The sequence below is a fragment of the Leopardus geoffroyi genome, chromosome C1 (assembly GCF_018350155.1).
Source record: "Leopardus geoffroyi isolate Oge1 chromosome C1, O.geoffroyi_Oge1_pat1.0, whole genome shotgun sequence".
In the NCBI taxonomy this organism is placed as follows: domain Eukaryota; kingdom Metazoa; phylum Chordata; class Mammalia; order Carnivora; family Felidae; genus Leopardus; species Leopardus geoffroyi.
In genome coordinates, this window is record NC_059328.1 from 162,638,318 (window position 1) to 162,665,999 (window position 27,682).

The 27,682-nt window shown below is 44.6% G+C and overlaps 1 long non-coding RNA gene across 2 annotated transcripts in view; it reads right to left on the minus strand.

The window, feature by feature from the left end:
* Positions 1 to 22,621, minus strand: part of LOC123599094 — a 36,037-nt gene extending 13,416 nt beyond the window's left edge. The window contains exons 1-3 of one of the 2 annotated variants that reach the window (XR_006712976.1): positions 21,766 to 22,621; positions 6,708 to 6,809; positions 4,093 to 4,235 (exon numbers count right to left, since the gene is read on the minus strand). This is a non-coding gene — a long non-coding RNA (uncharacterized LOC123599094). The remainder of the gene's footprint in view (positions 1 to 4,092; positions 4,236 to 6,707; positions 6,810 to 21,765) is intronic. The other variant, XR_006712977.1, reaches the window with a different exon arrangement.
* Positions 22,622 to 27,682: the final 5,061 nt, after the last annotated feature.

Consider the following 27,682-nt stretch of genomic DNA (forward strand, 5'->3'; position numbering starts at 1 on the left):
TGGTGACTCTCATGTGCTGGAGGTTAAGGGTTTGTTAAAGAAGATGGGTTTTGATTAAGTGTCACATTTAGTGTGATGTGACATGCTCTTTATCATTGCAAGGGAAGATTGGGGGACCAGGGGGAGCTTTATAGCTAGTTCCCAATATAAATTAGGAGTCTTGGGGAATGGGTACTTTGCAGTTGGCCTTGATCTTTCCAGGGCCCAATGAATGTGTGTATGTGAGAGTGTGCACACATGTATGTGTGTGTGTGTGTGTGTGTGTGTGCGCGTGTGTGTGCGTAGGGATGGCAGAAAAGTCAGTTTTCACGTGCCTGCGCTAATGGGCTGGTTACCCCACTTGGAGTTTGACTTGCAATTGTAACATAAGCCTCCAGCTCTAAATTTGTCCATGTTCTTGATATGGGGCAAAGTTCTCCCTGCCTTTTACTTCTTTGGAATTTCACTGTTGCTTAGGGAAATCTCAAGCATTCATTCATCCCTTTGGGGGACAGTGACACAAATTTGAGGAGGGAGAAGCGGGAGGAAGCATTCCAAAGTGCCACATGCCATTTCTAGCCAGAGGCCATGGCCATTGCCTCCCCTGACTTCACCTAGAGAAAGGAGAGCAGTCAGAGCCAAATCCTCCTCCCTTCAAATCGAAGATGTGCTCCACACCTTAAGACTCAGATTTTGGCTTAAACTGGAGTAGTGAGAGCACAGTGAAAACGGGGGTACAGTACATCCCCAGAGTGCTCATGAAGGCAGGGGGTGGGGATTGAGGGAGACGTCCCAGAAGGAACCGTTCCCATCCAAAAGGCACCCCACCCCACCTCCAGATCAATTTTTCTAAAATATCACTTGTGGAGCTCCTGGCTGGCTCAGGGGAGCATGCAACTCTCGATCTTGCAGCTGTGAGTTCGAGCCACACATTGGGTATAAATACTATTTAAACAAATAAACTTAGAAAAAAAAAAAAGACTCTCGTCAAGTCAGAACCCTTCCATAAATACCCTTTCCTTCCCTCCCATTGCCTTTATGCCACAAGAATAAAGGAAATCCACACCCTTTGTTCCAGCATTCAATGCCATACATCCTGGCACTGCCAAATTGGCCTACTTACTGCCTCTCAAATGACTTAGCTTTTATCTTGCAGCATTTGCTTGTCACTCCCCTGTGTGGAATGCCTTTTCTGTTTCTCTCACCTATGGCAAGATGGCGCCCATCTTCCAAACATGGGCTACGGCCCTTTCCTTTTTATGAGGGAGTCACAGCCCACTTGAGACAATGCTTCTTTTTATCCCAAAAATCTGAATGGAGCTTCTACTAAGTGCCCAGAACTGCTCTAGACACCTGGATTAGGTCACAGAACAAGACAAAGACACCTGCCTTCAAGGAGCATGCGCCGTACTCATCAGGAGGATTGTGCGGTAAACTTAAAAGACAACTCAAAAATATTACTATATGATAACAGTTACTATGGAGAGAAGAAGAAGAAGAAAAAGAAGAAGAAGAAGAAAAAACAGCAGGGTAAAGGAGATCAGGAGTTCCCACTGTTTGAGGCCAGGGGCTGGCTACAGTATTATAGGATGACCAGGGTAGGTCTCATAGAGGGATGTGTGGACCAAGAAACTAGAAGAAAATCCATAATGTCGAATAACAAACGGAAAGGCCTCCAGGGGCACCTGGGTGGCTCAGCTGGTTGAGTGACTGACTTCGGCTCAGGTCATGATCTCCTGTGAGTTCAAGCCCTGCATGGGGCTCTCTGCTGTCAGCACAGAGCCTGCATTGGATCCTCTGTCACCCCCCCCCTCCCCCACTTGTGCCCCTGAGCTCGTGCTCTCTCTCTCAAAGATAAACATTTTTTAAAAAAGAAAGAAAGGCCTCCAATGTTTGGTACAACCAGTTCAGGTGACATTAAGGAAGAAGTTAGGCAAGGAATGGAGAAATGCTTAGGTTTTTATTGCTATGTTCAAAAGTAATTTTTTTTAATTAGAAAAATGATTTACTTTTACTCCTTCCCTACATCTTACTGTTCAGGAAACCATCTTACAGACGTATCTGCAGTAATGTACTGTTCCCAATCTGTTTAAAGGCAAAGCAGCATAGGGAAACACCATTAGCGGTCCAGACTTCTCAGCTTATGGGATCTTGCTTCCTGCTTTTACATGAAATCCTGAAACTTAGAAGTGTTTTCTCCAAAAAGGAGAAAACAGGGCATTGTAAAAGAAAAATCACTTTATTCAGTATTACAGTTTTAGAAATGGAATATATTTTCTTTAAGGAACAAGAAACTTTTTTCTCAACTGTTATTGGTTTGTCAGTATAGGTCAGCGGGAAGAAACATTAACAAGCCTGGCTCTTCAATATCAAGACATCTAGTCCAAGCGATGGTATACTTTCTTCCTTTTCAGAGATGCTTCTTTTTCTGGTGCTTTCCATCCTTTTCCACGTTTCATATTAGAGGATCAGTACAACCTTTAAAACTTCCTGAACAAGAGCAAATCCATAGCCTCTGATTTCTTCCCAAAAGGCTTTCCAACCCGTGACTGTTCCAGCCACCAAACAAACCAACAGGACACAGAAGAGCCCAATGAGTAGAAGAAATCTCCTGAGTTGTGGGATGTTGGGTGCATTGGATTGGTCCAGCATTATGAAACAGAAACTTCCCCACTATCCATTGTAAACAGGAAACTGGATGCAAGTCCTTCCACACTATATTGGCCATTTACTCCGTAGGCCAAGAAAGCTGCTGGCCTCTGACACCCATGTTCATCAGAGACAGAGCCAACTCTAGGAGGTTCTGCAACAACACCATCAATTGTTCCTCCCACGAGGAGGATGTCAGAGGCCACCCGCAGGGCTTACACCATCGTGGTCCTGCACCCAGGGCGACTTCTTCAGCTTCAGATTGGGACCATCCAGCACAAGAACAAGACTTATTAGTACAAAGTGTCCGCGTTGGTGGTGGCAGGGGCAGCTCTCAGCCTCAGGCCCCACATGCCACCTGGGAGCAGCTAAGGTAATTTTTTACACATTAAAATTATAAAAGCATTAACTGGCGATTGCTTCTTGATATGGAAAAAAATAACAAATACACTTCAGAAATTGCAAATACCCCTTTGCTTCATGAAAAAGTCCCTCCCTGTCTTTCTTCCCCTTTCCCTGACTCAGCGATTCTCCTGCTGCTTGGCTTTGACCCTCATCACAGACACTTCCCTGGAGGCTTTCTAATAACCGGCCCCTGGGGGACGCTCTTCCAGCCGCAGTCATACTTGGAGACAACCTAGCTCTGGGATGGAATCTGGAGCCGGGTCTACACGCTTGCACTTCCTTCCCATGAGTCTTTGCGCGAGTTCCTCAGCCAACCTGTGTTCGTCTGTAAAATGGGGTCTGTCTTCACAGGGTTCTGCAGCTCACTTGAGATAATTCTTGCAAAGCATTGGGTATAGGGCCTGGCCTAGAGCTGATCCGCAGATGACTACTCACCCTTGCACCTCTGGCCTCTGGTGAGGGAGGGGTGGTTATGCCTCCTGCCTCCTGCCTCCTGTCAGAGCTTTCTTCCTCTTTCTGCGGGAACCCCGAGAACTTCATAGCCCCTGCTATCTGTCTCTCATCCACTCTGTTTTCTGCCCAGCCCACAAGTGGTGAGGTTTCTCACAGCGCTCTCTCTCTGCCCACACTTCCGAAGTGGGCTCCTCACAGCCACAGCCACAGGCACAGCCACAGCCACAGCACTGACTTCTACCCCACCCCACCCCATTTATATTGGTGGCCACCACTCGATTTCTCTATCCGAGCTCCTCTCCTGCACTCCAGACTGGTGTATCCTCGAACTGGGTGCCTCTGCCTACCCAGAGGTTCACATCTGCCCCACCAGCCCTAGGCTCTACCCCCATCCCTCCATCTCCAGAGCTGGGTCTGTCTTCCCACCCCTCCCCCTTCCTGCTTTGCCTCCTCACCTCCAGGAGTATTCCCGCTGTTAAGAAAGTTCTTTACAAAGTGGCCCCTGCTTTCCGAGAACTCTCGGGGCAATAAATGGAGGCAGATAAGGACAATCTCAAGAGGAAAGTGGTTTGACTAAAGGAAGCACAGTACAGGAGAGAAGCCTACCCGGCCTGGGGGGTCAGCTCCGACTTCCCTTAGGAGAGCTTGGGGAGCCAGTGTAAGATGTTTCCCACGAACAGACCTAAATACATTTTCATTTTGGAGCAGGGCAAAGGTGGGATGGGAGGCCTCTTAAGAGTCGCTATTACCTGAGGGGAGAAATAAAGATTGCTTGGCCCAGGGGACTCTCACTTGTGGAGACCCCACCTTACTTGGAGTTAGGCATAATACCACAGGAGACACAATTATATTGCCCTTTTTGAGAGATCTCTCATAATTTTGTAGGTTTTTTTTTTAATTATATGGCTACCAGAAAAGAATTTAATATATATCAATCATTATTTCTCTCAAAGGCCATAAAGAGTCAGAAAATCTTGAATATAATAAAAATTAAACCTATAAATTGCTCTCCAATTTAATGAAATTTTATGAAATCAAATGTTAACAATTAAAGGATCTAATTTACATTTTGTAGCCATTGCAATAAAAAATTGTAAATTTTAATTTTGCACTTCCCGTATTTTTGAACCAACAGTCCCCCCCCCCTCAACACCCTCAGATTTCAAGTGTTTTGGTAGGACCTTGGCACACTTGTAGCCCTAGTGATAAGCTTAGGGGTTCTTCCTGGGTCATCAGAACCAAACCTACATCAGCCAGAACGGAGAGTGTAGTGGGCTTCAATATGCTCCCCGCCCAGAGGTGACCGTTTTCAATGCTTCCATCCCCCCACAGCCTGCAATGGTGACATGAGGCACCAAAACCCAGACTGGCAGGAGTGGAGGGGATTTGGGAGAAGCAAAGGGCAGCACCCCCTGAGACTGAGTGAAAGGCACATGGCTTACTCTTCCAACATGACTTCCTTGACCAAAGTAATACGGACTCATTGAATAAAATTTGGAAAACACAGGAAAGTAAATATACTGCCCATAGTCCTGTTACCCAGACATGAACACTGATCACTTTTTTATCTTCTCGTGATTTTTTCTGCATAGGGGCGTTCTTTTTTTTTTAAACATAGTTATAGTTGTGCCTATAATTTCATATCCTGCTTTTCTTACTACATTGTGTTTCCTTCTGTCATTGCTCACTTTAGTGTACTATATAATAAGTGCATAAAATGTCATCACATGGATTTATCAGAGTTTACTGACCTATTGCCCTATAGTTGAACATTTATATTGCTTTCAACATCTTACTATTATAAATGTTTTGATATTATAAATGACATTGCAATGCATGTGTGCACGTAACCCTTTGTTTAATGTTTATTTATTTCGAGAGAGAGGGAGTGCATGCACACACAAGCAGGGGAAGGGCAGAGAGAAAAGGAGAGAGAAAGAGAGAATCCCAAGCAGGCTCTATGCTGTCGGCACAGAGCCCAACGCAGGGCTTGATCTCACGAACCCTGAGATCATGACCTGAGCCGAAACCAAGAGTTGGTCGCTTAACCTATTGAGCCATCCAGGCACACTCACATAACTCTTTTTTGACATTTAGGATTATTTCTAAAGATAGAGTCTCAGAAGTGGAATTATGCAGCTAGCAAATACAAATGCTTCTAAGATTTTTAAATTCATATTGCCAGATCGCTCCCCAAAGAGGGCTGTATTAATGTGCACTGTCACTAGCAATATGTGAAAATTCCAGCTTTGAGATGGCTTTCCACTGCACTGGCTATTATCACTAATATATGTATATATAATATGTAAAGTAAAATATAATATAATATATTATTATAATATAACCTAAGAGGTAGAAAGTGAACTTGTCTTCTTATGTAAAATTTTTGGTGAGGCTTACCATACATTCAGAGAAGTACACAAATCATAAGTGAATTTTTACAAAGTGAAGACTTCTAAGTAACCAGCACCCAGATCAAGAAACTAAACGTTACCAGAACCCCAGAAGCACCTGTCATGCCCCCTTTGACCCCTCGCCCCCCACCCGAGGGTAATCACTACCCTGACTTCTCATACCCTAGGTTAGTTTTGGACAGTGGCACTGTTAACAATTTTCATTTTTGTGGTTACTAGAGGAGCTAACCCTTTTTCCACGTATTAGTTGATGAATTGAGTTCCTCTTTTGTCAATTATCTTTTCAAGTTCTTTGTCCAGGAAATAGTTGATTATTAAGCAATCTCCTAATGTCAAGTTTGGCTAAAGTTGGACTGTAGTCATCTGGACACTGTTCAAAACTGGGGAAGTGTGCGTGTGCGTGTGTGTGTGTGTGTGTGTGTGTGTGTGTGTGTGTGTTTATGCTCCCAGGAGCTCACTCTGACCATACTCTTACTTCATCATGCTTCTTTCCTGCAAGGTGGCACCTCTGTAGGGAACACCTGGCAGGGGTAACTTTTCAGTGACAGAGCTGAGCCTAAATAGACTCCGCTGTTCTTTCAGTGTGTGTGAGAGTTACAGAAATAGGTCACTGGACCTTTTTAAAAATAGAACTGACACATTTGGGGCAAGCATTGTTTCTGCTGAGATAGCATACAGTAGGAGATGAAATGATCTCTACAGAGTAGATGAATTTAGACATTTGGTATAAAAAATAAATATCTTTAATGGTAATAACTCACAAGATACATAATGTCTTTCGTAAGAAAGGTCACTAAACATCATTACCTGAACAGCCTACGGAAAGTTTTCCCCTTCGGTTCTAACGTGGGATCTTCTGAGGTGCAAGCAGCAGCTTGCTGGCCCCCGGCCGGCCCCACCTGGCAACAGCTGTTGATGGAAAGAGAAGGGCCACACCGTCAACTGCAGTCAGCATTTGTTCCCCCACCAAAGCCAAGACGTCCTGTCTCAGTGGGTTTGCATTCTCTCCGCTTAAGTTATGAGACAACCCCCTGCTACCCGTGTACCACTATCTGTGCTACAAAACAAGCGGGGACAGCGACAGCTGCCTGAGTGCAGCTCCATTCCAGCCCTTCCAATGGCTTGACCAATATGTGGCAGGCCAGCCCCCCATCTTTGCCCACAGGCTCCCCAAGAGCCGTGTAAGGGCCCAGGTCTGCCCTTGGGGGGCCCTTTTTGGCCCTCTCCTGAGACATCCTCAGTAAGCTCTCTCTGGCACACCCAACCTGCCGGGTTCAGAAGCTCCATGCACTTAGGGGACAGACACTTCTGTCTTCTCCAGGGATTCCCGAGGAGCTGCTGACAGTGCCATGCTAGGGCTCCACTAATGAGACAGGCAAGATGTTGGCCGGAAAAGCAAAGCTTGGGGTTACTACGGGGAGCACACTTTGATTCAGCCCCCAAGGAAGGCAAGGAAGACACAGAAGGGGGTTGGTTGTCCCAGGAGTGGGGGTGAATGAGAGCAAGGGAGGAGGGGACAGACACCTGTGTTTCAGGAAAGTCTTGGCAGCGGGGGGAGGGGGGGGTGGTGGGAGGGGGGGAGGGACAGGGCTGATAGTGCCCAGGCAAGGGAGCAGCAGCTGTGAGGGGTGGGAGGTGGCGAGCAGGAGGGGACAGGGGTGTGAGACATTTCTCAGAAGTAGAACACACGGGCAGGACCTGAGGACTTTGACATTAGCACCAAGGGAAAAAGAAAAGTCCCAGATGCAGATGCAGCATTTTCTAACAAGAACACAGTTCCTTTTTGAAGACACGCATCCACCCAATGAGCACGTGTTGAGCTCTTGCCTTGTGTCAGATAGTTGTAGACTCTGGGAATGACATGGAATTCCTGCCCCAAAGGTGCTTTCACTCTGCCAGATGGTGGGTGGGCTGTGTAGACAACAAACAAATAAGCAGGGGGAAAAAAGGATGATTTCCTGTGGTGATAAGTGGTCTTGAAAGATAATTTGTGCTTGGGGGGGGGGGGGGGGGGGGGGGGGGGGAGGGGGGGTTGTATGATCAGAGAGGACTTTTCTGAGGAAGTGACATTGGAGTTGATATGAAGGAGCCAGTCAGGGAGAAGAGCCAGGTCAAGAACATTCTAGATAATCAAAATTGCCTCTGCAAAAGGCCTTAAGTAGGAACACACGGCACATTTGAGGAACAGAAAGAAGACCACTGTGGCATGACGAAGAGTTTTACAACACAAACTTGTTTTCTATTTGCTGCAAGGCCACTGCCTTAGAGTTTCATCTTTGGTTTCTAGACACTCCACACCCCTTCTAGACCCTTCTCTCATCTCTTTTCTGTCTCCCTCCAGACCAGCTGCAGTAAGAAGTGAGACCAGTAGCTATCAATCCCATCTGGGCGTTGCGGACGGACTAGAACCAGTTCAGTCTTTGTAGAAACCAAATGCGGAGGAAGTCCTGGGGCCAGCCTGGCTCCTTTTTTCAGGTCCATAATTCTTAACCACTTTTGAACTATGCACCCCTTTAGTCACCTGATACAAGCTGTGAAAAAATACAAGTATATGAAAAAATTACCTTATAAACAGCAGATTAGCCTATGAATACAAGTCTTATGACCATTGTATCTTCCATAGAGATATATCCATATATGACAAAATGTAACCATAATGATAATAAAAATACATTTGCACAGTGTTTTTTACTTTCCCCACACATTTCCACTTAACATCCTTTTGTCCCATTGACATCCTTGACACATAGGTAGGGAAAGCATTTGTTGTCCCATTTTGCAGATGAGGACACAGTAATAGAAGGCTAAGCAGCATGTGTGCAATAATAGGGCCAGTTGGCTGTAGCTTTGGGACAAGAACCAAGGTCTTGTCACTCCAAGGTCCAGGCTCTCCAAGAACAGGTCATGCAGTGACCATCTTGACTTCTCTTTGACTTCTCTCCCCATGCCCTTACCCCAGGGCCTGGAGACACTCACAGCAAAGACAATCTTTACACATACAACTCGGCCCACATTGCCCTCCTGGTGAGGAATCATATGGATATGATTCTTCCATAGTGATGTGGAAGAAGTGATATTTTCTAACACAGGCAAAGAGGCACCGAGTCTGATTATAGAAGTCAAAATTGTGTGGATGGAGGGGAACTTCCCGCTGGGGCTTCCTTTTGGCCAGTTAAACTTAGCGAGTCATTTCCTTTTTCTTCTGAAGACTTACAGCATTTCCTCCTACAGTCCCACAGAAATGAATCTAAAGGAGTGCCACCTAGTGGCCCGGACTATAAGGATCACCGATTATTTTCCTCTCACCATCCCACCCCCACTCCATGGGGCCACCTTGCTGATCAGAAAATTGGACCCTTGCCTCTTACTATCCACCAGGTTAAACACCTGGTGTTTAGAACAGTGTCTAAGTGTCTGTAACTCTCTCCAACCAGGATTCCTTGGGTCAAAAGGAGGCAATGTGGACCTTCTGAAAGAGAAACAGGTGAAAACCCATCAGACTGGTTCAGCTCCGGCCTTCATCACCTCCTTGGCAGAAGGGAAAAGAAGTCTCACTACTGTGCCTCACAGAACAGAGAGAATTAGGATATCAGGATAAATGGAAACCCAGTCCAAACGCAGCCCACCTCCCAAATAATGCTTTCTAATGAAAAATAAAATCTCCAGATGCAGTAAAAGAAAATATTAGTAAATTCAGCAGCAGTTTTTAAAACCCTGCTTGGGGCACCTGGCTGGCTCAATTGGTAGGGTGTGTGACTCTTGATCTTGGGGTTGTGAGATGAGCCTCATGTTGGGTGTGATTACTTGAAAATCAATCTTTAAAAAAATCATTTTAATAAAAAGAACCCCAAACCCTACAAGTCAAAACCACAATGAGATACCACCTCACATTTGTCAGAATGGCTAAAATTAACAACTCAGGCAATAACAGATGTTAGCAAGGATGCAGAGAAAGGGGAATCCTCTTACACTGTTGGTGGGAATGCAAACCGATACAGCCACCATGGAAAACAGTATGGAGGATCCTCAAAAAGTTAAAAATAGAACTACCCTAGGATCCAGCAATTGCACTAGGATTTATTTAGCCAAAGGATACAAAAATACAAATTTGAAGGGGTACATGCACCCTGATGTTTATAGCAGCATTATCGACAATAGCCAAACTATGGTAAGAGCCCAAGTGTCCATTGACTTATGAATGGATAAAGAAGATATGGTGTATATATATAATGGAATATTACTCAGCCATCAGAAAGAATGAAATCTTGCCATTGCAATGACACGGATGGAGATAGAGTGTATTATGCTAAGTGAAATAAGTCAGAGTAAAACAAATACCATATGATTTCACTCATAAGTGGAATTTAGGAAACGAAGTAGATGAACATAGAGGAAGGGGAAAAAAGAGAAAGGGAAGCAAACCATAAGAGGCTCTTAATGATAGAGAACAAGCTGAGGGTTGATGCAGGGAGGTTGGTGGGGGATGGGCTAAATGGGTGATGGGAATTAAGGAGGGCACTTGTTATGATGAGCACTGGGTATTATATGTAAGGGATGAATCACCAAATTCTACTCCTGAAACCAATATTACACTATATGTTAACTAACTAGAATTTAAACTAAAATTTGGAAAAAAAAACAACAAAGAAACAAACTCCTGCTCTATGGCAAAAAAAAAAAAAAAAATAGCATGGTGAAAGAAAAACTTTGCAACATTTATCACAGATACAGGCTAATCTGTAATATTAGGAATATAAGGAGCATTAAAATATTAAGAAAAAGAGGCCAAAATAAAGGCCATCTATGAAAAACCTGCAGCTAACATTATACTCAATGCTAAAAAATAGAGCTTTTCCCCTAAGATCAAGAACAAGACAAGGATATCCACTCTTACCACTTTTATTCAAAGTAGTACTAGAAGTCCTAGCCACAGCAATCAGATAAGAAAAAGAAATAAAATGCACCCAAATGGTTACGGAAGAAGTAAAACTTTCACTATTTGCAGATGACATGATACTGTATATAGACAACCCTATAGACTCCACCAAAAGACTACAAGAACTGATAAATAAATTCAGTAACGTTGCAAGATACAAAATCAATATACAGAAATCTGTTGCATTTCCGTACACTTACAGTGAAATTGCAGAAAGAGAAATTCAGAAAACAATCCCATTTATAATTGCACCAAAAATAATAAAACACTTAGGAATTAACTTAACCAAGGAGGTGAAAGGCCTATATTCTGAAAACTATAAAACACTGATGAAAGAAACTGAAGAGGACACAAACAAATGGAAAGATATTCCACACTCATGGATTGGAAGAACAAATATTGTTAAAATGTCCATACTACCCAAAGCAATTTACAGACTTAATGCAATCCCTACCTAATACTAACAGAATTTTTCACAGAACTAGAACAAATAATCCTAAAATTTGTATGGAACCAGAAAAGACCATTGAATAGACAAAGCAATCTTGAAGAATCAAGCCCAGATATCAAGATATACTACAAAGCTGTAGTAATCAAAACAGTATGGTACTGGCACAAAAATAGACACATAGAGGCACCTGGATGGTTCAGTTAAGTGTCCGGCTCTTGGTTTCAGCTCAGGTCATGATCTCACAATTAGTGGGATTGAGCCCCGCATGGGGCTCCACACTGATAGCACAGTGCCTGCTTGGGATCCTCTCTCACCCTGTCTCCCAATCCGTCCCCTGTGCGCATGTGCTCTCTTTCTCTCTCTCAAATAAACTTAAAAAAATAGACACATAGATCAATGGAACAGAGCAGAAAGCCCAGAAATAAACCCACAATTATATGGTTAATTAGTCTTCGACAAAGGAGGCAAAAATATGCAATGGGAAAAAGACAGTCTCTTAAACAAATGGTTCTGGGACAACTGGACAGACACATGCAAAAGAATGAAACTAACCATTTTCTCACACCCTACACACACACACAGACACACACACACACAAAACCTCAAAATGGATTATGGAGTTAAATATGAAATATGAAACATGAAACCATAAAAATCCTCGGGAGCAGAAGAACTTCTCTGACATCAGCCATAGCAATATTTTTCTAGATATGTCTCCTGAGGTAAGGGAAACAAAAGCAAAAATAAACTATTGGGACTACATCAAAATAAAAAGCTTCTGCACAGCAAAGAAAACAATCAAGAAAACAAAAAGACAGGGACAATACCTGGCTGGCTCAGTTAGTGGAGCATACAACTCTTGATTTGGGGGTTGTAGGTTTGAGCCACCCTGTCCCATTGGGTATAGAGATTACTTAGAAATAAAATCTCTCTTAAAAAAAAAAAAGAACCTGCTGAATGGAAGAAGATATTTCCAAATGACATATCTGAAAAAGAGTTATATCAAAAATATATAAAGAACTTACACAACTCAACACCAAGAAAACAAATAATCCAATAAAAAAATAGAAGACATGAACAGACATTTCTCCAAAGAGAAATAGCCAACAGACACAGGAAAAGGTGCTCAACATCACTCTTCATCAGGGAAATGAAAATCAAAACCACCATGAGATGCCACCTCATACCTGTCAGAATGGCTAACATCAAAAACACAAGAAACAGGGGCACCTGGGTGGCTTAGTCGGTTGAGTGGCTGACTTCGGCTCAGGTCGTGATCTCACGGTTTTGAGTTCAAGCCCCACGTCGGGCTCTGTGCTGACAGCTTGGAGCCTGAAGCCTGTCTCGGATTCTGTGTCTCCCTCTCCCTCCACTCACACTTTGTCTCGCTGTTTCTGAAAAATGAATAAACTTAAAAAAACTTAAAACACACACACACACACAAGAAACAGCAAGTCTTGGTAAGGATGTGGAGAAAAAGGAACCACTGTTGGTGGGAATGCAAACAGGTGCAGTTTCTAAGGAAAACAGTACGGAGGTTTCTCAATAAATTAAAAATAGAATTACCATATGATCCACTAATTCTAGGTATTTAAACAAAGAATATTTAAAAAACACTAATTTGAAGGGATACATGCAGCCCTATGTTTACATTGTTACTATTACAGCATTATTTGCAATAGTCAAATTACGAAAGCAGCCCAGTGTCCATCAGTAGATGAATGAAGAAAATGTGAATGAAGAAAATGAATTCCATTCACAATGGAATATTACTCAGCCATAAAAAAGGATGAAATCTTGCCATTTGCAACAACATGGATGGATCTAGAGGGCATAATTCTAAGTGAAATAAGTCAGAGAAAGACAAATACCACATGATTTCACTTATCTGTGGAACCTAAGAAACAAAGAAAAAAAGAGACAAACCAAAAAACAGACTCATAACTATAGAGAACGAACTGATGGTTACTAGAGGGAAGGTGGGGGGGATGTAGATGAGTCTTAAAAATATGAAAAGATGGGAGACACCTGACTGGCTCAGTCAGAAGAGCATGTGACTTTTCTTAAATTTTTTTTTTTTTAATTTTTTTTTTTTTCCAACGTTTATTCATTTTTGGGACAGAGAGAGACAGAGCATGAACGGGGGAGGGGCAGAGAGAGAGGGAGACACAGAATCGGAAACAGGCTCCAGGCTCTGAGCCATCGGCCCAGAGCCTGACGCGGGGCTCGAACTCACGGACCGCGAGATCGTGACCTGGCTGAAGTCAGACGCTTAACCGACTGCGCCACCCAGGCGCCCCTTTTTAAATTTTTTTTTAACGTTTATTTATTTTTGAGACAGAGAGAGACAGAGCATGAACGGGGGAGGGGCAGAGAGAGAGGGAGACACAGAATCGGAAGCAGGCTCCAGGCTCCGAGCCATCAGCCCAGTGAGCATGTGACTCTTGATCTTGGGGTCATGAGTTTGAGCTCCACATTTGGTGTAGAGATGACTTAAAAAATAAAAAAATTAAAAAAAAAAGATGTATACTTAAAAAAAAATTTAATAAAAATATGAAAATATATTCAGCTTCTGGGGCACCTGGGTAGCTCAGTTAGTTAAACGTCCAACTTCAGCTCAAATCACGATCTCATGGTTTGTGAGTTCGAGCCCTACGTTGGGCTCTGTGCTGACAGAGCCTGCTTTGCATGTTCTGTATCCTTCTCTCTCTGCCCCTCTCTCACTCTCTCTCTCTCAAAAGTAAATAAATAAACATTAAAAAAAGATATTCAGCTTCACTCATAATGATATAAAGCATATTAGAGCTACATTGACATATTAGTGTTTATCAACTTATCAAAAATTCAGAAGTTTGGTAATATACTCTGTTGGCAAGGCTGTAAGGAAAAGGGCATTCTCAGCGTGCCTGGCTGACTCAGGCAGTAGGGCATGTGACTCTTGATCTCTTGTGAGTTCAAGCCCCGCATCAGGCATGGAGCCTACTTAAAAGTAGGGGGATCCTCATAATCATTGGTGGGAGAGCAGAATGGTACAACCTCTAGGGAGAGAATTTGGAAGGCCTAGCAAGACTACCTATGCATTTACCCTTTGACCCAGCAATTCGAATTCCAGGGATTCACCCTGAAAGTGCAGTGCCACAAACATAAAACAGTATTTTTATAAGGTTCTTCACTGTGAGACATTATTTATAATAACAAAATATTAGAAACAACATAAATGCTGACCCATCAGGATACTAACTGAATATGAGGAATTCACACAATGGAGTAAATATAAAGCCAAAAAAGGGTTGAGGAATATTTCTATGAATTAATATGTGGTGATTTCTAAGATATATTAAGAGAAAAGATAAAGGTGTTCAATACTGCGATACGGCATCTTCCTTTTTTTTTTTTTTTTAAGTAATCCCTACACCAATTGTGGGGCTCAAACTCATGATCCTGAGATCAAGACTGGCATGCTCTGCCAACGGAGCCAGCCAGGCACCCCTATCATGTTACATTTTGCATAAGAAAAAAACACAGGAAGAATAAACCAGAAACTAATAAAAACATTGCCTATCGTGATGGGTGGGAATGGAGTGGAAGGAACTTAAGGATGGGGATACGACTTCTGAATGTACATTTTTATATATAGTTTTGACTTTTAAACCTTATGAAACTTTTGTAACTTTAACCCTGTAAGTTAACCCTGTACATTCAGGGGCACCTGGCCAGCTTAGCTGGTGGAGCATGGGACTCTTGATCTTGGGGTGGGGGTTCGAGCCCCATGTTGAGTGTAGAGATTACTTAAAAAAATAAAATCTTTAAAAAATAAATTGTTTTTGAAGATTTGAAGAAAGCAAACCCTAAAACTAAATGCAAATAGAAACAAAGAAATCTGACTGTATATAAAATTGATAATGGAACCACACACACGCGCGCGCACACACACACACACACACACACAGAGTTCATTTCAATGCTTTGTAAATACTGTCCGTGTATACCTTTAGTGGGATCATTCTAAGAACAGACAGAACTGCAAAGAAGTCTTGAATTTTTTTCTTAGAAGGCTTCTTTGAAATGGTATTGGAGTAGTAATTCTGAAACTATTTTGAGTACATTGTAGGATAGAGCAAATGATGAAATACATTGATGTGGTTGGGAATCAGGGTTCTCACTGTGGAGGAAGAGAGATACAGACATGGAATGGGAATGGAAGGAAGAACTCTATGGAGCTGGATTTGAATTGAAATAAATTTCTTTAAAAAAAATTTTTTTAGGGGTGCCTGGATGGCTCAGTTGGTTAAGTCTCCGACTTCTGTTCAGGTCATGATCTCATGGTTTGTGAGTTAGCGCCCTGAGTCGGGCTCTGTGCTGACAGCTCAGAGCCTGGAGCCTGCTTCTGATTCTGTGTCTCCCTCTCTCTCTGCCCCTCCCCCACTCGTGTTCTGTCTCTGTCACTCTCAAAAATAAGCAAACATTAAAAAAATTTTTTTAATTAAAAAATCTTTAAATACAGTTTTTAGCTTTGTCCACTAAAGGGGTCTGTTAGCAATGATATTCCAGTTGCACTATTCTAGTGGCCAAAACTTGTTTCTGAATGCCATTCTCCACTGAAAGAAACCTTGGAGAGACGGCTGATTCCAGGTCTGGGGCAGGGAAAGTACAGAGTGAGCCAGAAAGTAAGAAAGTGCACAAAGACTGATGCGAATGTATGGGAAGGAGCTCAGCTTGAAGGAACTTCTACTGACCAAATTTGGGATAATTAGTCTATCAGAAAGAATTTATTATAGTCGATTATTTCACTCAGGTGGCTGTTGGCAGCCTCAGCAGATTCACATCCAAGATCACTCCTGTGGGCCTCTCCACGCAGCTGCCTCACAGCACAGCAGCCGGCTTCCCTCAGGACAAGTGAGGCAAACAGAGAGCTCCCGAAATGAAAACCACCATCTTTTTATAACCTAATTTCGGGAGTGACATTCTATATCTCCCGCCATGTTCCAGTCTTTAGAAGTAAGTCACTAAGTCTAGCCTGCACTCAAGGGGAGGGAGACAAACAGGATATGAATTCCCGGAGCTGGGGACAATTGGGGCCATCCTGGAGGCTGCCTACCAAGTAATCAAACATAATGACATCACCTATAATGGGACAGACTGACATTACATGCCTCCTGAAATAACGGAGTGGTAAATACACAAGGTCACCTATGTAGCATTCCTGGGAAGAAAAGTAAGGGAACAAAGAAATCCAGAACGTGGGACACTCTATAAGAAAATTAGTCCGGGGGCACCTGGCTGGTTCAATTGGCAAGACATACCACTCTTGATCTGAGGGTCAAGAGTTCAAGCCCCATATTGCATGTAGAGTTTACATGAAAAAACAATTTTATCTTTTTTTTTCTTTAACGTTTATTATTGGGAGACAGAGACAGAGCATGAGCAGGGGAGGGGCAGAGAGAGAGGGAGACACAGAATCTGAAGCAGGTTCCAGGCTCTGAGCTGTCAGCACAGAGTCCGATGTGGGGCCTGAACTCACAAACCATGAGATCGTGACCTGAGTCGGATGCTTAACTGACTGAGCCACCCAGGCGCCCCAATTTTTTTTTAATTTTAAGAAAATTAGTCTAAATTCAAAAATATCAGGATCATGAAAAAGAAGAAAATGTCAAACTGAGGTTACAGGAGACTAAGGAGAAAAGATAACTCAATGAAATCTGTGATCCTTCATCAGATCCTGATGAAATCAAAAACAGCTATAAAATGCTGTTTCTGAACTAATTAGGGGATTTGGATAAAGACTATACTTTAATGATCAAGTATATGTGAAATTTGTAGGTGTGATCATGGTGCTGTAGTTATGGAGGAAAATCTAACAGAAACATGCTGACATATTTAGAAGTCAAGTGCCATAATATCTGCAAGGTAAGCAGTTTAGCAAAAAAGCCCAAAACCGAAAAATCCCAACCCCCTAACAGAAATACCCGTATAAGGGCACATGAGTATTTGCCATATGAAAGATACACTCATGTTCCTTCTCCTACTCTTTCAACTTTCCTCTAGGTTTGAAGTCTTGCACATAAAAGTTTACAAAGGTGGGAGGCACGGGTTGGTTATCAGGACCCTTGGTATTTGCCAGGCCATCCTGGAGATTCCAAGGAACCCATCAGGGCCATAAAGGTCTCTTTGTGGTGCTCAGTGTACATGCTGGGGATTCTGTGAGTCAGCCCTCACTCCATCGTGCAGGGTCCAAAGATGATGGGGGGGGAGTCAGACCTGAATTGTAATCCTTGCTCTGTCTCTTCCTGGCTGTGTGTCTTGAGGCAAGTTACTAAATGCCTCTGACCTCATTTGTAAAAAGAGAGATCAGGACCCCGAGATCAAGAGCCGTATACTCTTCTGACTGAGCCAGCCGGGTGCCTCCCATCTTTTGTTGTGATGTGCTCAATAAATAATACTTCCCAATCCGACCTCCCAAACTGCCAAATCATTCATTCATTCATTCAACAACCATGCATTGTTACTCCCTGCAAGGGCAAGGGGTATACATGTGAATTCAGTTACTCCAGGGAACTCGTGATCAAACGGGGGGAATACACTGGTAAATTCTAAAAGTGCTAAGGCTGTGACAGAAACACTGGCGTCTGGAGGGGGAGGGGCTGCCGCAGAAGCCCCCCGGAGGTGGGCTTGGTGGCCAGAATGGGGGATGAGGGAGGAGAGGGAGCCACACTGAGAGGCCCCAGGGGCAAAGGCAGAGAAGACTGGAAGAGAGTCTGGCAGAGTGGACAGGGCCAGGTCAGGACACTGGTTGGGGAGGCCACGGGAGCAGTGTGGGCCCTGGTCTCAGAAGTAATGGGGTGCAGTAGGCTGCGATGTTTGGTTCAGAAAACATACCAGGGCTCAGCTATCTGAGGTTGGTTTTAAAACACTGGAGGGAGGAGAGTTCTCCAATAAAAAGAAAAAAAAATTTAATAAAAAAACACTCGAATTAATAAACAAATAGAAGGAAGTAACAGACCCTAAGCTTTCCCCTGTTGCCCTCCTCCCTAAAGGGGAGGAGGGAGGCACGGATGGGGGACGAGGTCTGGCAATAGGGCCTGCTTCTGTGAAGGGAGAGAGTGACTACCAAAGAGTAAGTAAGGCTCATCTATCACCTGCTATCACCATCTCCTCATCCAGTTTCTGTCCCCACGCACATAAAACTATGAGGTCCACCCACCACCCCATCTCTGCTTTCCAAATCACGTATTTCTGGAATGCATTAATTTTTTCTCCCTTGCTGGGGAGGCACGGAGGCCCCCCACCCTGTGCCAGCACACCAGGCACTGAGACCTCCGGGGTCCCTGCCCCAGCGGGCCCCCCAGGGCCCCACTGCTGGGCTGAAGGGGTGGCCGAGGCGGCTGGGCGGGAGCGCTGAGCCTGGCTGGGTACGCAGACGCAGAAGGAAGCTTCTCGCCTAATTCCAAATCATTTTTCTAAGAACAAAAACTATGTACAAATGAATATTTCCATCTTTATTTCAAATTCTAGGTTTCAACTGCAATATTAATGCTACTCCACAGTGTAATTTACTTGTAATAATATATCATTATTTCCATTTTACAGTTCTCTTCTTAAAGTAGTAAAGCAAATGTTTAAAACAGCACAAATCCGAAGCCCCACAATTCTCCATTCAGGCTCAGAATTTGTGCTCTCCTTTCAGAATTGCACATAATTGAAAACAATGAAAACCCCCGATGTGCTAAATGCTCTAGTCATTAAAGCATTTTTTTACTTTGGAATAAAAGACGATTCTTGTGGTTATAGTTATTATTTATTTATTTATTTTTAGAAGCCCCAAACAAGCTGCTTCCTGTTCCCAGACTGACATCTGCTGGGGATGTCAGGCTGACCGGCTTCCCGGGCAGGCCCGCAGCCGGCTGCCACTCCTCCCAGCCTCGGGGGGCAGGGGACCGCACCAGGCGGCCAGGGCCCACCGGCAGTCCAGGGCCAGAATGGCCTCTGCAGGCCAGTATCCAGGGTCGGCAACCTGCCCCAGGTACCCAGTTTCTCTCCTGCTTCCAGCACTGGGTTAAGTGCCAGAATAGCACTGGCTTGGTCTCCAGTGTTGAGTCAGGCAAGAGGCTGGTAGACAGGAGAGAGTTTGGGGGGCAAAATCAGGCACATGGGCAGGATGACTGTCATCTGCGTGCAAACAGGCCTGCAGACTCTGGAGAAGCCCACGCTGTTTCTTTGCTTTCTCTGGGACGTCTCCATGTGCATCTTTCTTTTTCTTTTTTCTTTTTTGGTACTGGTTCCTTTGCCTTTGATACAACAGCTCCCCTTTAGGCAGCCCTGGGAATCGGGAATCAGGCTCTGTAGGGGAGGGTCTCCGTCCTTTGTGAATTAGATTTCAACGCCGTTGGCCTCACGGTTAGCAACCAGGAACGAAGATTCCTTTTCCACCCAGAATGAGGGGCTCCCTGCCTGTTTCCCAATTTGTAGGAAGCCTGGTCTCCTCCCTCTCCTCCACAGTTTAAATCACCGAGCCGGTGGGGGTGGGGACCTGAGGGGCTGGGGCAACAGAGGGCTCTTTTCTCTCTCCTGGAGAGATCTTCCAGCTCCAGGGCCCCTTTATGATCTGTGTCTCTGGCTCTGAGCTCTGGCTTCCGGCCCCATGAAGGACATTTTCCGCAAGGTGACTTAGGCTCCCTCAAAGTCGGCATCCTGCCCCAGCCAGACCTCTAACACACCTCCTACATACCCCGGCCCTGCCCCAGCACCTCCAGTGGGGACTTTGAGCCCTCCCACCCTCCCATATACGTCCTACATCTGTCCCTTCATGACCACCAACATTTCCTTCCCCCTGCCCGACTTCTTCTACTCCTGCCAAACTGCTCACCTCTACACCAGGATGAAGGCACCCCCAAACCCACTTACACACCTCTAATCAAACCTCATCGTCTACAGAAAAAGCCCAAGGCCCTTGGCCTGACCCAGCCCAGACCCAGCCAAGATTTCCCAAGGCCCAGAGCTGCCCTGGGATGACTTCAGGCAGGATGACGGGGAGGCATTAGAAGATGGGGTGCCTACATGAGAACAGTGAGTTTGCTTTTTACTCTCATTTCTCAGTGTCAAGGAAAAAGTCTGGTTTGGTGTTAGTCACCTCGTTTGTTCGCTCATTTTATAAACTTTTAACTCAGAATCGTTTTAGATTTCCAGAGAAGTTGCAAGAATATCACACGGAGCTCCTGGACTCCCTGCTCCCAGTTCTCCTACTGTTAACGTTGCCAGGGGAGGCTGTCAACACCTCCCTGTGACTCTCCCTTTCAACAAGAGCCCTTCTGCAGCCACAGCAGGGAGGGTGAGCTGGACGCTAATCACATTGCTTCGTTTGCAATGAATATATTTTCTGTTACCTTTTATGTCCAGCAAGTGATACTACTCACCCACATTCTGAATTCCAAAAAGCTCTGAAAAAAAATGAAAGGTTTTTTTGTAAGTTTGGAGCCAAAGCTGATTTGAGGCAATCTATAAATAGTCTTTATGCTGCTTGGTGTAAATATTCATACATTTCTCTGCAGAAATATTCATTCATTCTTTGGCCCTCTGGGGATGTTAAGTGATGTTGCATATATGCACTATACCACCTTTTGAAATCAGGAAAAAAAAAAAAATGTGAATTCTGGAACACATCTGGCACCAGGGGCTTATCGTGGGCTTACCATTTACGGTTACGATATAAAGTTTCTTTTGAAAACAAATTTATGTAAAAAGAGCAAGTCATTTCAAGAGAAACAGTAAGTAAATTGTAAGTACAGGTGACCTGTACTTTTAAGTTCCTCTTTCACTTTTTCCTACCTCCTCATAGAAGCATACGACTGGGGCTAAACAGAAAACAAAGAATCTGCAAGACCTTCAAGATCTGGTCCAAACACCCCAGGTGGTCTTCATCTGTGCTCTGGCCCCACTCTCCCCACCACCCCCCAGCCTTATCTCAGTGCCCTCAACATGCCAGACTTACTCAGGCCTCCAGGCCTCACACAGTCTGTTCCATCCCCTTTCCCCACCTCTTTCCCTGGCAAACTCCCTGCCCTTCTACCAAACTCAGCCCAGATGCCACCTTGTGCAGGAAGCCTTTCCTGGTTGCACCCGGTCTTGATTCGGTGCCATCCTGTGTGGTCCCAGGGGACATAGTACCCTGGGGAAGGAAGCAGTCTTAGTTTGACTCCAGTCTGACTCGGCCCCTTTCAGCTGGGTGGTTTGGTCACTTAATTACACTCACCAACATTAATCAGTGGGATCAGTCATGATAGCTGCTATTTGCTACCTACAAATTCATTTCATCCTCACAAGCCTGAGAGAGAGAAACTGTTCTGATCTCCATTTAACATACGAAGAACTGAGACCCAGAGAAGTTAAGTTCCTTTCCCAAGGTCACGGTAGGCAGGGGTGGCAGGGATTTCTTCCTCCATCCCTCTTGATCCCCACCATAGAGCAGCTAGAAATGTACTTACATCACAGGGCTGCCGGGAGGGAAAAATGGGATAAGCTTGGCCAGGTGCTGTGCCTCATTTCACAGGCTACTTCTGGACACTGGGTACCCCAGACACAGGGCACTTACGTGCTTCTGAGGATAGCCCAACCCAAGGGCCTACAAGCTGTTGTTCTTTGCTGCTCCTCTTGGCTTTCTCTTCTCCTCACTGGAATCTTCCTGCCCAAGCCCACGCTGGGTGGGGCCTCCCCACAGCTTTATGCTGTAATCAGTATTTACAACTCTGGCCTCTCCCTCTGAGCTCAGCAGAAAAAAATGTGTCTTTTATTTAGCACCCTGCACAGGATCTGAACCAAAAGAGTTTTGTAAAGAAATGCAAAGAAAAAATGATGAAGTAAACGTATGGATGGATAAATGGATGAGCAGATGGACGGATACATGGATGAAATTAACAACGAATGGATGCATTTTTGTCCTTAGAATTTCAAACGCATTTGACATACCATGACTAAAGCAGAATGAAAAATAACATTATCCAGATAACACTCTTAAGCAGATGTACAGAGGCTGAAGAAAAAAGGAAAGAAAACAACCTGTCACATTGCGTTGCGCTGTATGTCTGCATTTCTAGTAACATAATGTGGTAGTAACGTTCGACCCTTACGATTCTCACTTGAGATAGGAAGCCGGGAAGGGGACAACTGGCATTTATGATAAAGTTAAGACACTTCGGCTGTCATTGAATAAATGTGGTGGCATAACAACACTGAGAAGTGAATCTGAAAGGGGCGCCTGCGTGGCTCGGTCGGTTGAGTGTCCGACTCTTGGTTTCAGCTCAGGTCACGATCTCGTGGTTCATGGGTTTGAGCCCCACTTAGGCTCTGTGCTGACAGCACGGAGCCTGCTTGGGATTCTCCCTCTCTCCCTGGCTCTCTGCCCCGCCCCCACTCGTGCTGTCTCTGTCTCTCTCAAAATAAATAAATAAACTTAAAAAAAAAAAAAAAAAAACAGATCTGAGGCAAGATCTTGAAAGGGGCCAGGCCACGCAGGCCCAGCTGTGATGACAGCCACCCTTGAGCACATGGAACAACTATGTAGATGACCAAATGTGACCCAAGACAGATGGCCTGCATTTCAAAGGTGACAAAGGGATGCAATGTCATTGATATTCAATTTATTAGACTACTGCCCCTTATCTGTTTTCTTCTAACTCTGGCAGTGGAAGGATAATATATGCATTAATGAGTGCAGTTTTTAAAGGTACAAGTGTCTAATTATGGGATAAGAGGAATTACTTAGCTGCAGAGTGCAGAAAAGTCGTGAGTCCCGGAATGGCACCCTCACACACAGCAGTTTAATTTATATGCTATTTATCTCCTCACTTACACCTGCCAGAAACAATTAGCACTTGGTAATTTGTTGATCTTATCAAGGCCCTGGGATTTGTTATCATAGTTGCCACCAATATAAACACTGTGTGAAATAAACAATTTAGAAATAGCCTGCTATTAAATCATGCCCATTTAACCGGGTTTGAATTTCTTTTAGTCTGGTGGAGTTTTCACATTTTGTCATTTCTCGATCAATATATTAATTTTCCGAAGGATTTTAAGATGCTTTCAGAACCCTATACTATCACAGTGGGAGTCAGGATCCTTTTCAAACGTGCCAGAAATCAGTGCCTGTGGAAACACAAGGGCAACCGTGAAGATACACTCTTCCAAGGTTTTCAAGAAGCCGTCAAGAACAGCAACCTCCCACCCCCACCCCCACCCCCACCCCGCTCGCCCTCAGCAGCCCCCTGGGACTCCGGTAACTTGGGGTCAACCGGGATTCCGTGCGTTCCGCCCTCCCCTTCTGCGCCCACTCCAGAAGGGCTGCCGCTGTGCGGAGGAAAGCGCTCCCCCGCTGTCAGTCGCGCACTGGGGGCCCTGAGCCTTGCTGCGACACCTCCTCGGCCCCGGCGTGTTCTCTGTAGGCCACGTGGGATGGCACCTGCAGAGTTTCCCTGAACTGTGCCCCACAAAACTCTTCCGAAGTGACAACAGGTGTGACGGAGGGAAAGGTAGTTTTAGATACGAGCTCCTCTACTCCGTCTCTTCCAATTACATACTCTCCTTCCCCATCTAAGCTGAAAGGGGGTCCGGTGCTCGCTGCCCTAGGGGAGGCTGCTATTAGAATAGAAAACAAAACAACCGGGCTTTCTGGCTTTTGTGATTCAAAACCTAAATCCTTAGGAGAATTCAGCTGATTCTCCAGCAAAGTCTGGATGAATAGAGTGGGATTTACCCCAGCCTGGAAAGTTCTTGAGCCGGAGGGAGGAGAGCAGGAGCGAGAGGAGGGGGAAGGAAAAGAGGACGGTGAGGAGGGGTGAGGAGTAGGAGGGGAAAGAAGGAGGAGGCATCACCGGAAGGGGGAATCTGGAAGAGCAGGGGAGGGAAAGGAGGGGGCTCGTGTCCGTGTGTGTTCAGTAGAGTTCAGGGAGGTGGCTGGGAAGAGCCCAGGGAGGTAGCAAAGGTCAGCAAAGTCACCTAGACCAGAGTTTGCACTCAGAAGCATTCCAGAACCGGGCACAATGGGTGGAACCGGACTGAGAGGCAACAGGAAGTTCTGTGGACAGAGGAGCTGTGAGAGAGTGTGTCCCTCCCAAGGACAAGGCTTCCCATACCCTGAGTATCACAGGAGGGCCAGCCCAGACCTGGGACCCGGGCTGGGATTTGGGGCATCTGAGTGGTGCCTGGATGGATCAGTGAGTCAGCACCCTCCTGGCTCCTGGAGCTGGGGCACAACCCCGGGGGTGGGAGGCTGGTGAGGCAATTTCCGGAAATTACATAGCTTCTGATACACTTGAGTCTGTGGACTAAGATTTATATCCACATCATATCTTTGGGGGATGCTTATTCACAAAATTAAACACATTTCCTTATTGTTGGACTTCTTAGAGATCTTAAAATGCTAAAAATAATACATTCTGGATCTCAGAGAATGGGATGCAATAGGTCACTTGTGTGCTGGTAAATGATCAATGACCAGCTGGGGGATCAAATCAGGGATTAAAAGCCCTGACTCATAGCATTTGCCAATTTCCGTGGTGTAAATACTCTGAGGGGCCATCCCAGCCGTAGAGCTGCCTGGGATATTTTGCTGAGGTCCTTGATGCTCCCTGACCCCAGTCAGCCTCCACTCTCCACAGATCTTGGTCCAGAGGGCTGTCCACAGTCAACCTCCTACGGGCACATCTCTGCCTTGGAGATGTTTCCCAGGTTGGCTGATCTAAGACTTGTCCTTTTACACATGTGTCATCAGTTTTAATTAAAGGAACCAGTTTCCTGTTCATTATGGTATTCCTACAGCATTGAGTTCTTTTAAGGGATTATATCTCTGCCAAGATCTGTGATGTAGCAGGCATAACATAAAGAATGAATAAAAGGCTGGATCCCAATGGTAGCCAGCCTCCAGGATGGCCACAAATGATTCCTGCGCCCTCGTATTCATGCCCTTGGGGAGGGTTGATCTATGTAATGAAGGGGAGCAAATTTTGCCATCCTAAAATATGTGTCTTTGGCAAAAGGATTATTTTGAGCTAAAGGCAACCAAAACTCAGCAGATTCAGGAAAACCTCTTTACCTCCCCCCCCCCGCTTCAACTGCCTAAATTTATACTGGAAAGGGGGCCTGTTTCAGGGAGACAGCTATTACGAGAGACACCTTCTTACCCAAGAAACTTATCTACATAAAAGGACAGCTTTGTTTTCCAAACTTCTCCTGTGCCTTCCTGTGAATGGCCGTCCTCCGCTTGGTATCTCCAGACTCCGACCCCTTCCCTTAACTCTGGATGTTCTATAAGCTCCAAACACCTGGCTGACCTTTGGGTCTCATATTTTTACGGGACTCCCGTTTGTTTGAAATTTGTTTTTCTTCTGTTAATCCATCTTATATCAATTATCAGACCAGCCCAAGAACCTAGAAGGGAAGAAGGGAAACATTTTCCACCCCTACAGTAACAAACGGGAAATCTGGGAAATGAGTGTGGGACTTCTTCAGAGGCTAGATCACAAAAGACACTGTGGTTTTTGCCTTGCCCCTTGGGTTGCTGGCTCTGGGGGAGAGCGAGCAGCATGAAGACTTTCTAGCAGCTCTGCGAACGAGTCCACGTGATTAGACACTATCTGGCCACAGTTTACCAGCCGTGGGAGTGCTCTATCCTGGAAGCAGATCCTCTGGGTCCAGTAAGCCTTTATCTGGATGCCTGCAGCCCAGCTGAGCAGCTCCTGGGTCTCTGACCCACAGAAGCTGTGCGAGATAATGAGTGCTTATTGTTGCTTTATGCTGCTGAGCTTGGATGTATTGTGTGATGCAGATATTTATAACTACTAGAACACCTAATCAAGAGGAGCTCTACAACTTTTACCAGGGGAGGAAAGATGCATGTGGACATACACAAATTTGTGGAGTCAGCCAGTATATGTATAATCAGATACTGACTATTACCTGGTATGAGAAATGGGAGAGGGGAGGGAAGAGGTTATGCAGTTGAAAAACAAGGAGCCCATCTGGGAAGCTGTCAAGAGGTCGGTTTTGGAAGAAAAGGAGATTTGAAGAAAGGCAGGGCCACATTTTGGTGGCCAGGTCGGTGGGGGAGGCATCTCTCCTTTTTGGAGAAATCAGTTTCTGAAAAGTTTACACAAGCATTCTTTGCAAAATGTGAATGTCACTTGAAAATCAAGACTATCTCTTTTTTTCTTATTATTTTTTTTAACATTTATTCAGTTTTGAGAGAGAGAGAGAGAGAGAGAGAGAGAGCGCGCAAGTGGGGGAGGGGCAGAGAGAGAAGGAGACACAGAATCCAAAGCAGGCTCCAGGCTCTGAGCGGTCAGCCCAGAGCCTGACGCGGGGCTTGAACTCACAAACTGTGAGATCATGACCTGAGCCGAAGTCAGACACTTAACTGACTGAGCTACCCAGGTGCCCCTGAAAATCAAGACTTTAGGACAATATGAGTCAACCTGTTTTTAGTAAAGTAACTCATAAAATTGTGAATTTTGCACCTTATAAAAAGTACAAAAAAAAACTTACCAAGACACACAAAAGTTGTTACCAGTTTGTTGTCTCCTACCACTTACATTGTGTGAGACACAACAGAACATTTATTTATTAGTTGGTTTAAATTGCAGAATAAAAAGATCCAGTTCTTGGTGGGTTGGTTTCCATCCTGGAAAAATGGATATAAGCTGAAATAAAGGGAATGATTTCTATTTAGTCGAAAGGAATAAACAAACAAACAAAAGCCCTTCAATCAACCAGAGAAAATTAGTACCTCTTTCCAGTCTATTGTTTTTCATTTTGCTTTGCTTTTTGTTCTTGTTTTCTTTCTTAAAAGGACGTTGAGAGCCATCGTGGAAGTCATGATGATATGGAAACACTGGCTGGAAAAGCATCCTGGTATCTTTTTCTTTTGCCTAATTCTCCTTCAAGATACTAGCTTCAAATGACATAGGAAGTTTGCTTAAATCAAATAGAAAATTAAAGCACGCGAGTTAAGGAGCTGGAAGAAAAAGTACTGTAAAGTAAATGAACAAATATGTAAAAAAGGTACTCAGCCTCACAATACTTAAAGAAAGGCAAGCTACAAGGAGATGCAATTTCTAAAACCCTATCAGGTTGGCAAAGATGAAAAAGTTTGATAGTACTCAGTAAATGAGAGGAAAGGGGAGTAAGTCAAATCGCAGGATAGGGATGGGAATGCAAATTGGCACAATTTCAGAGGGCAATTTGACAACATCTAGCAAGATGTTAAATGCGCATACCCTTTGACACAGTAATTCCATCCCTGGGTATAAGTACAATTGGAGGATATCCATTGCAGCCTTGTTGGAAATCATTAAAAAAAATGGAAATAGCAATGTGCACAATCGAGAGTGGCTAAATCACAAGTGATAA